Source organism: Protobothrops mucrosquamatus, unplaced genomic scaffold, assembly GCF_001527695.2.
Source record: "Protobothrops mucrosquamatus isolate PMUCROS unplaced genomic scaffold, P.Mucros_1.0 scaffold835, whole genome shotgun sequence".
NCBI lineage: Eukaryota > Metazoa > Chordata > Lepidosauria > Squamata > Viperidae > Protobothrops > Protobothrops mucrosquamatus.
Genome location: NW_015387091.1, coordinates 75,356 through 85,961, shown reverse-complemented (window position 1 = coordinate 85,961; position 10,606 = coordinate 75,356).

The following is a 10,606-nucleotide window of genomic DNA, read 5'->3' as shown; positions in this document are numbered from 1 at the left end:
TCATGTTTTATGTTTTTTTAAGAATATATCTGTACTACAGTGTCTGGAACAAATATTAAAAATCTTGGCTAACGGAAACACAGGAGGATTTTATGCATTGAAGAAAATAATGCTTTTTTTCCAAAAACTAATCTTAAACTGATACTTGTAAAAGAGGAATTACCCTTGAATCACCTCAAACTGTCTAGAAAATTCATAAGATTTATTTAGATTGAAATACAAACTAAGAGAGAATAGACTTTAAAATGACTGGCTGATTTGACCTTGGCTATTTTCATATTATGTTGCTGATTCCTGAAATCCTTTTGTTATCTCATTCTCAGCCTTTAAGATAGTAAGGCAGCTGTTAAAGGGAGCTGGGAAAAAACATCTGGTAAAGGAAGATTAATGAAAAGCTCATATATATAGAGAAAAATGCTGGTTTACATTTGCAGGGTTTTTTTATACAATGAACCACATATGCACTGTGGTTTAAAGGACAAAAGGACACATTGCAGCAATTTCTGAATTGGCCCTTCCTCTATTTTTACCTATCCTTATATATTAAATATATTTCACCCTACATTAAGCCATATATTATCTGCAGTTTGGGAACTGTTTTATTTATTGCCAGCTAACTGGTTTCATTTCCTATTCATTTCTGTATAGGAATTGAACATGAGAAGCTTTGGTTTGGAATTGTAATCAAATGTTTTAGTACAGTACAGCTTTAATACTACAAAAGAGCTTCAAGCCGGTGGAAGAATTCGTGAAATGATATGTAAAGGTTGAAACACTTTACTATATACTTCAAAAAGGTCTTGTTGAGGCCTGTCTGTTGCTACTTTGTTGATTTCTTTCTTGATTTTTGCCTTTCTGAACTCATCTAGAATGATATAAAATAGGTTAGCTAAAACTAGCATAAACAACCCCATAATTAAATTTATATTGAAATCAGTCACAAAGCAGTAATATTGTTATCCCTTCTCATGTTGTAGCATATATTTGCTTAATCCTTTCTTATGCATATTTATGCAGTGAGACAATCCTCTTATTTGCTCATGTCCTAGAAAAAGATTTTTTTTTAGCTGGGATCACTTTTATGTCTAGTTTTGTGGCTAGATACAAATAAGAGCCTTATTAGTGCGAATGATCCATCTGCTTCAGTTGGTTTCTGGGGGCATTATTGGACAGGATGGTACAGTCACAGTGATCAGAGCTTACAACCTCCCAACTTGGCTGATTATTTATTTATCATGGTGAGCTATATCTTATTTTAGCCCTTGTTTACTTGCTACAATGGCTGGATCACAGATCTTATGAGGCCATGAGTCAAGTTCATGGACCACAAGCAGCCTATAAAACCTTCTGGAGTAGGGAAGGCAACTTTGTCTTTTTTAAGAGTTGGGAGAAGAAATTGGAGGGAGGGAATGGTAAGAGGTGAAAATGTGTGTTATTTGATTCCCCCCCCCCTTTATTACAAGTAACTCAGAGTGGCAAACATACATAATACCCAGTCCTCCTGTTTTCTCCACATCAACCACCCTATGAAATGGGTTGGATTGAGTGAAAATGACTGGCCCAAAGTCACCCAGAAGGCTTTCATGCCTAAGGCGGGACTAAAATTCACAGTCTCTGGTTACTAGTCCAGCACCTTAATCACCACACCAAACTGGCTCTTCAAGGATAGGTTTTACTCTTCAAAAGTAAAAGGCCTTGAATGCTTTTGAAACAAAATGGTTGCTTAGTGTACTTCTTTGCAACAGATAGCATATCTGAAAGTGGAGGACATTGTCTTCAGTCATTTTTCATCCAGATCACTTCCTGATTAACCTGTGTCTCACTGAGACCTGTGAATTCTCCAAACGATAGAGCCAATTAGCAAGATCTTCCTGAGATGCCTAATGGGTCTGGTTGGTTGCTTGAGGATTTTCCAAGCACTTTGGCAGAAAGTCCTCCATATGCTTTGTTCAACCTTGGAATTCAGAGATGACAAAGGCACCAAGTGATCTCATTGCCTACTGATCTTATCAAATTTTTGAATTTACCAAGGAATCCAGAGAGATCAAGTAGCAGAAGTGATGCCTAAAATTGCAGTGGTGTAAGCCAAGGAATTAAAATATGAATTAAATTTAAATTAAATTAAATTCTTAAAATATGAATTAAATCCAGGTATCTGGATTTTGTGTGGCAAAGTGCTGTTACTTGTCTGTGCTTATTTCAATGACAAAATTACGTTTAAGAGGGCCTTGTTAATGAAGGACAAGGAAAAACATTCCTGCAGCACATAGAACATATTTGCTGAACATTTTGTCAATAAATGTAGTTACATTCAATCAGGTCCAGATTGCTCATGAACATAATTCTATGAAAAGACTTGGAGAAGGCCTTGCATGGATATTTGCGATTTGTTTGGTCTTGTGAATTCTCAAGAAGTGGCAAGATCCTTTGCATCAAGAACTCTGCCACCCGAGGGCTAGATCCATGCCCCACCTGGCTCTTTTGGGCAACTATATGTTTGCATTTGGATTCAAGAGATGACTAATGCTTCTCTGGGAGGAGGGTTTGGTATCTACCATCTTGGAGGAGGTGGTGGTATACCTGCTCCTGAAGAAGTATATTTGGGGGAGAAATGGATGTAAAAAGTGGGGTAATAATTGCAGAAAAGATGTGTAATAGAGCAGATGATCTAAAACTGTTCCAGTGTGGGTTCAGATTAGATATATCGGGGGTGTCAAACTGGCGGCCCGCAGGCTGGATGCGTCACGTGCAGGCCTATCCCAGCTCCACAAAGGCAAAAAACGTCGCGATACGTCATATGACTCGATTGACTTTGACACCTGTGAGATATATAATCAAAATGACATTAGTATAGTCACTATAGTGGATATTCTTTCCTGGGAACTAAATAGAGGGAGTGAGGCCCTCCTTATCCTACTTGCTGTCAGCAGCAGTTGATATGCCTGATTCTGTTAGCCTTAAGCACTTTGAGAAGAGGGGTTCCGTTTTATAGTGTGCTCTTTCCTGAGTGGACAGTTCTAGTTCATAGCATGGGACAGACAAACAGGTGAAGAAACCCCTCAGTCCCTTCTCTGTGGGGCACCATAGGTCTTGCCTATTTTCCCCATACATCTAATATCTATATGAAACACTATTAGAACTAATTAACATTTGCACAATATCAATATACTGTATATATCCCATAACTGTTAGCACCATCCAATAAACATATTACCAAATTGAGTCCTGAAATTACTTAAGCCACTATTAGTGGGTTTAAAACTATTGTTTTAAGAAACTATTACTGAAGTCAGATCTACATTGGTTACATCCAGTGATAAAATGACCTTTTCAGAAGAACATCCCACAAAAGAGGAACTGAGAAAGGCTAAAATTATACTTTCAGTTACATACATATAACTGGACAAACTGGACACAAATTTCAGGACTTAAAAGAGTTCTCCAGGTTGACCAGGTTTAAAAAGGAGAAGATAAAGAATAAAGTGCCAGTTTTCCTAAAGGGTGAACATTGCAAAACAGGCACTGAACACAGGGCCCAGATGGAAGGAAGCAGTAGTTCCTTAGCATCTCTCTCAGGCCAATTGTGATCAAGCAGATCTCCACCCGCCTCCATCTTACCTCAAACCTCCTCTTTCTCCATGCACCATAGATGGTCTTGCATTTTTCAGTGAAAATATTCATTTCATGCCAGAACACCTTGGATTGAATCTGCTTTAGCCTGGCTGGCTCATTATGTGTGTGTGCCTGTGTGTTGATGAGCTCAGTATCCTCCTTTCTGAAAAAAGGAACTTGGAAGCTGGAGAGGTCATTAAATGGAAGACACCCCCCCCTATAAACTTGGTCTCCTTGTAAGAAGCTAAATTGTTAAGGCTTATAACCAGCCACCACTCTAATCTAAGACTGACAATTAACCTTTGAAGTGTAACAGAAGGTCTCCTTATCCAGGAAAGTGATAGTTTACTGTAAAACCAAAAAAAGAAAAAGGGAGAAAATCAATGTGTTTGTTTGTGTCAAGTCAGTCAGATAGGCAATGCTGGCATTTTGTTTCTATCTCCCCCCCACGCCCAAACTGACTTTACTTTTGTGGTGTCCCCTAGCAAATTTATCAGTATTGGGAACCTGAGGCTTTCTAAAAGTTGTGTGCATATAGTTCTTTAAAATAAATTCTGGTTCTTTTAAAGGACGCAATAAAGTAGAACTCCACTGAGTTTTCAAAATGGCCAGTGCAGCAGATTGCATTAGTTGCCCAAGTGTTCATCAGTTTCAGTAAATAATTTGGGCTGCACTCTTATGCCTATTCATCTGGAAATAAAGGTCATTTGAATTAAATAGGGTTTTTTTTATTATTAAAATGTTGAAAAAGGAAGATAAGGAGCTGGTGTTTGGGTTTAAGAAGAATGCATCTTTCCTTGCACAGCCAACGAGCCCATTTGTTGAAAAGCAAGGCTGAACCCTTGAGGTGCTACTTTTCTATACGAAGGGACCGCATTGCCCTCTCCTGTTTTGAGCAAGCCTGAACACTCCGCTGTATGATTCGGTCCAGGCTGCTTGGTTTGCCAACCCCGCAAAAAGATGCGACCTCACTCTCTCTCTCTGCTTGTTATCCGAAGGCAGGATTTCCACGCGGCTGAAAGTTATAGCGCCTGCGCAGGGAACGGAGACCCAAACACGCCAGGCGGGGTTTAGCTGGTACCCTCCGCCCAGGCTGGCCTCCCTCCACGTCGATTAAAGATGCCCCGCGGGAGTTAGCGGAACGCGCTCGGCTCGCCTTTGCCGGGGAGCAGCGAGACTCGATTGTCAGTTGCGAAGCGCGGGGAGGCGAAGACAAGTTGGCCGGAGGGGAGGGGGGCGGGCGGGCGCGGGACCCCCCCTGTGGTGCCGAGGGTTGCCGGAGTTTGGGACCGGGCCAGCTGGTGAGGAAGTGAAGGCGGCGGCAGCAGCTGATTTCTCCCTCCTCTTCCTTTTCCTCCGCTTTTTCGCCGGCAGAAGCTCTCTCTCATTCTCCGTCTGGCACCCAACTTGCGGAGGCCGGAGGGATCAACAGTCACGCCGGTAAGAAGGGGGCGCAGGACGCCCTGTTTGTGCGTCCGTCTATAGGGGCGAGCTGGACGGGGAGGGAAGGAGGCATCTGAGTGGGCAAACTCGAGGGCGGGGTTAATGTCTCTACCTCAAGGTAGTGCGGGCGGGGGGGGGGAAAGGGAGTTTTATTGAAAGTAAGGGAAAACCTTATCGCCGTTTTTTTGTGCGTTGGCCTCAAGATTATATTTCCCCATGCCATCTGTATCGTGCGTTAACATTCCCGGGGACCGCTAACTTTGGGGAGAAGGCTTGGCGCCTCCGATTAAATGCGCTCCAGGTCCAGAAACCGCGGTGGCCACGTTCGTGCTGAAGGACCGCGGGACCAGCCCAGCAGAGCCCGCTTCAAAGAGTCCGCGGAGAGGACTGAAGCCCGCCCGCCTTACTTCGTAGAAACCGCTCTGCTGCTACAAAGTAGCCTTTTTCTCTGGGCTTGGTCGCTTCGGCTTCTTTTGAATGCCTGTTAACTTAAAACCAGAGTTTTCCCGCATGCTGGCAGGGGAATTCTGGGAGTTGAAGTTCACACATCTTAAAGCTGAGAAGTTTGAAAATACTGACTTAAATGCTTCTTGATTCAGGATGTACATCTGGTTCTCTCTGTTAATCAGAGTGGTCATATTTATAATGGGAGGGATAAATGCAACTTTAACCAAGTATTTTTTTTTCCTCTGTAAATGACCAGCTTCTTGACTTCTTGTGTTTCCTAACTTCTAGTTCCTGAACATTCTTATTTTCAGTTAAATCTAGAACAGCTGACATTACTCCTCCTTGTTATTTACCATCTCTGCTATTGGCCTTAATATTGGTAGAATTTCATCCTGAGAGTTAAAGATAATATTGTAGCTGAAGCAGTCTGTTCACTTTGTATGTTTTGAACAATAGTTCCATAAGACTGACATTCTGGTCAGTTGGGGTTTGAAAATTGTAGTCCAGAACATGTGGAGGACATCTTGTTGCCTTCTGGCCTTTTGTTTCCATGCTTCAGTCCAGAAAGATAAAATGGCTCTAGTCCAAAAGTAATATTTATCAATGTCACTATAAAATGAAAAATTATACACTGAACCCACTTGTTAAACTCATAGGTAATACCAAATTCTGAAAAAGGTTCAGTGGCACTACCATAAAATAACTGTCATGAGGGCATGGCTTTTACAAAATGGCTGCAATGGGGATGTAGATATTCACAAAAAGGAACTGGACTAGTCTATAATTTATATAGTTCTGTAAAATAAATTCAGCGTTCCTGGTCTTTCTTTGTATTTTGTTGTTCTTTCAAAACAGAAATGCTTGTATACCAAATACTGCATGTTTACAATGAGTGTCTTTTGTTTTCTTTTTTTTTGTTTGTTTAAAAAGATGCTAATTTGAAGAATTTAAATTAAATTTGATCTGGTGCCTAGGAATTTTTAAAAATAATTATTGGTAAAACATATTTCTAATCCAAGAATTTCTTCAAAAAATCAAATTGTTTCCTCTTTGACATTTACTTAGGCTCTGTTCACGGAGACACTATTTCTGTTATAGGTAACTGTAGCTACTTACTCCATTTGCAGAATATGCCACTTTGAAAAAGCTAAAAGAATCTAATATGCTTTGTGACAGACAGCTTTAAAAATATTTCTGTTAGAAACTCCCACATGTCATCCCTGCAGAGAATTACTGAATCAGTGCTATATGGTGATAATATCCAGTTATATATCTCCACCCTGGGCTGGGCAGGTGATATTGTTGCAGTGCGGACCCAGTGCCTGGAACTTGTGAAGGTCTGGATGGGGAAGGATGACTCTGGCTCCTCCCTGGCAAGATGCGATATCTTGTTTTTGGCTTTCCATGGCCTGCTGATGTGTCATTTTATACTCTGGATGGGGGAAATGATAGTGGACTGAGGGATTGGACAATTTGGGAGATCTCCTACACACATGACTACTATCAAGGAGCAGGTGGTAGCCATGGCTAGCAAAAGTATTTGCACAGATTCATCTTGTCTGCCAATTGTCCCCTTTTCTGGACCACTTGTTTCACCAGTTCAAATAGAATAGTTGTGCTCCAGGTCCCATTCCACAATTTTTGCCATCTAGTGGGACATGAAGCATGCTTTTTCCATGGCAGCCTTTGCTCTATGGAACTCTTCCCCTTATGATCTGGCAGTCACTCACTCTCTTGACCTTCTAGAAAGCTATAAAGACCTGATTCTTCCCCCAAGTACTCAGACAGGGTGACTTGGAACCTGAAGATATTAGTGCTGGCTGTATTGATGAAAATTGGCTGTGATGCCAGGTTTCTATTCTTATTATTTTCTGTTTTCATCTTTTGTTTGATGTGTGTGCACGCCCATGCATGTGTGTGTATAGTTTCTAAGAAAGTTGTTTTACTAGTCTTTTAAATAAATATTTATTCCTTTAGACACTGATAGTTTCAAAGGTTAATAGGATATTTGAAATACTGATGGATTGGGAAATCCTCTTTCTTAGTTTATCTCTCAACTTTGCATGTTTTATTTTTAATCTAGATCAGGGGTGGGGAACCATCCCAGCTCAGGAATTCTGGCACTTGAAGGCCATAAGTTATAAAGGGGCCATATTTCTCCACCTTTGGTCTAGATCAGGGGTAGTCAACCTTGGCTCTTTTATGACTTGTGGACTTCAACTCCCAGAATTCCTGAGCCAGCTAAGCTGGCTCAGGAATTCTGGGAATTGAAGTCCACGAGTCATAAAAGAGCCAAGGTTGACTACCCCTGGTAGATGAAAGGAGGATAATCTGGATAAGTAAAGAAAATACATGCATCAGGTTGCAAAGAGCTGACTGTTTCATAAGAAGTAATTATTTTGTGGGGAGGTGGAAGGGGACCCAATAACAGTAGAAAACAACATAAAATCTGTTGGGAAATAAAATTTTGCAAAAATAGATTTACTTTCAGTCCTAGGTATAAGAGGTGAAATTTAATAGTTAGAAATATGATATCACTGCAAATTCCATTTATCAACCATAATAGGAGGGATTTTCTTTGAAGAATTCTGGGCTGGTGGAACAAGGTAAGACACTTGTACTTTTTGTTGCAACATTAAATATACCATGAATAATCTTCTATTGAAGTAAGGATAGATCCAACTAGAGTAAATCAATTCAGTTTTAGTTGATATTTTGCATTGTTCTTGATTACATTATGAATTGAAGATATCCTAGATTTATTTTTCCTAAATGTGATTTTTATAAATTGTGGTATGCAAACTTTTAAACTTAGTTTTGTTCTGTTTCATAGAAAATTGTAACATGGTATTGGGCTGGGCTGGTGAAGAAACAATTTTGTGGATACACAAAGTCAATTTCTGACTATCAAGTTACAAATCTTAGGCATAAATTCTCAACTGGCATAAATAATCAGACTTCAATGTAGTTGATGCCATTGCAAAGTTTTGCAGGAACATTTCTATAGTGGCTATGAAACATGCTGTAGAAAAAAGAGGTTCTGGAAATTTCATGTTCTTCAAATGCATTATGATAGGCTTGATTGCTTAAATATTAGTTAATTGTTTATATAACAATAATGGAGAATGTTTGTTTTGCTGATGAGGAAAGGACAAAGGTTTGGGGTAAAGTTTTTTTAGTTTTGTTTTTGCAAGTTGCTGAAATTGAAAGTGCCAGCATTTTCTATTGTCAGACATGATTTCTTGTGGTTAAAACAGTCATAAGGGTTGGAAAAAATGACTGTATTTTTATTGCTGTTCGACATTCCTACTCAGTTGCCAATTTTCTTGTTTTTAAATCAGCTTTATTATTAGGTACTGCTTGGATTTTTAAACTATAGGACTGATATTTATTTCTGCTTTTCAGTGTTTGTGGCAGCCTTTTCCCAAACGTTTATTTGCTATCTGACAAATACATTATGTTTTTCAACCCATCATGCCTTGAAGTGGTGCTTGGCAAAACATTGAGATGGCCAGCAACTTATATTTTCTTCCCAGTACTTATTATGCAAGAATGTGGGCAAAAACCACAAAAGAGCCAAGAAAAGCATATTCATATAACTTTTGCCAATTTAAACTGTATAGACATGTAATATCTGTAAGAAACAGTTTTGGGCTACCCAGAGATTCATTAACATTTCATTTTATTAACTATAATAATAAATGAAACATAGACTATTGTGAAGGTAGAGGTTTTAGAGAAACAGATGTAGGAAAAATCTTTTAAACTGTAATTTTGAAAAAGGGAAGTGTCTGGTTTCTGAATAAGATTAGATGGTAAATGCAGGCACAGTTAGTTTGCCCTTGTCAGAAGCTCAGTGTCATGCGACTGCAGGATGCTGCAAAAGGCCATAAATATGATTGTGCTGCCAAACACCTGAAGTTCAGACATGTGACCATTAGAACTTTAAATCTGGGTTGTAAGTAGCCCCAAGATAGGTCCATCATAACTTCAAACAGTTGCTAAGTGACTAGTCATAAATGGATAACTATTTGTATATTGCTTTTTATGGGTTCCTGTAGCTCTTACAAGTTGTGGATGAGGCAAGAACTAGGCAGATATATTTTTATAAATAATCCTCAAGAATGTTTATAGATTATAATGATGATGATGATGATGCTATCTGCTCAATTGTATCTGAATCTCAGTGATTCTGTGGACCAACTCTTTCCACCTTTTCTGATTTTGTACAGCTTTTTTTAGTTTAGGTTTAGGTTTTATTAAATTTATACCCCGCCCTTCTCCTGGCGGACTCAGGGCGGCTTACAGCAAGTTAAAAAACAAACAAACCATACAAAATACTAAGTTTAAAATACAATTAAAATGAAATATTGATTTTTTGCCGTTTCTTTTTAAAATTATGTTAAAAACCAAATTAAAATCGAATTAAAATCAAATTAAAATATCCCTTAGGCCAGTCCCGCTAGCTGGAATAGCCATGTCTTGAGGGCGCGGCGGAAGGAGGGAAGATCCGGAATGACCCNTGGGAGCGACGAGTCACTCCCATCACCGCTCGCGCGGCTGCATTCTGGACTAACTGGAGCCTCCGAGTGCTCCTCAAGGGGAGCCCCATGTAGAGAGCATTGCAGTAGTCCAGGCGGGAGGTGACAAGAGCGTGGGTAACTGTGCGCAAGGCATCCCGGTCCAGAAAAGGTCGCAACTGGCGAACCAGGCGTACCCGGTTGTTTTCTACTCTAACTGGCCTTGGCTTTGATGGTGTCTAGACATCGTATTTTTTGATAGCCCTTTTTCATTTTACCACTGACCATTCTGAGCATAACTGCCTTTTCCAGTGACTTTCAGCGCATGGCCAAAATAAGGCAGGATTTTGTGATTTTGCGTTCCAGCAATATGTCTGGTTTCATATGCTCTAGTATTTGGTGGTTTGTCATCTTTGCTGTCCAAGGAATGCATAGGTATCTTCTTCAACACAACTTGAACAAATCAATGTTTCTCCTGTCTAATTTTTTTCATAGTCCTGCTTTTGCAACCACAGAGACCTATGGGGAATACAATAGTATGGATTAATCTGCATTTAGTTGCCTGGCTAATGTCCTTGCTTTCC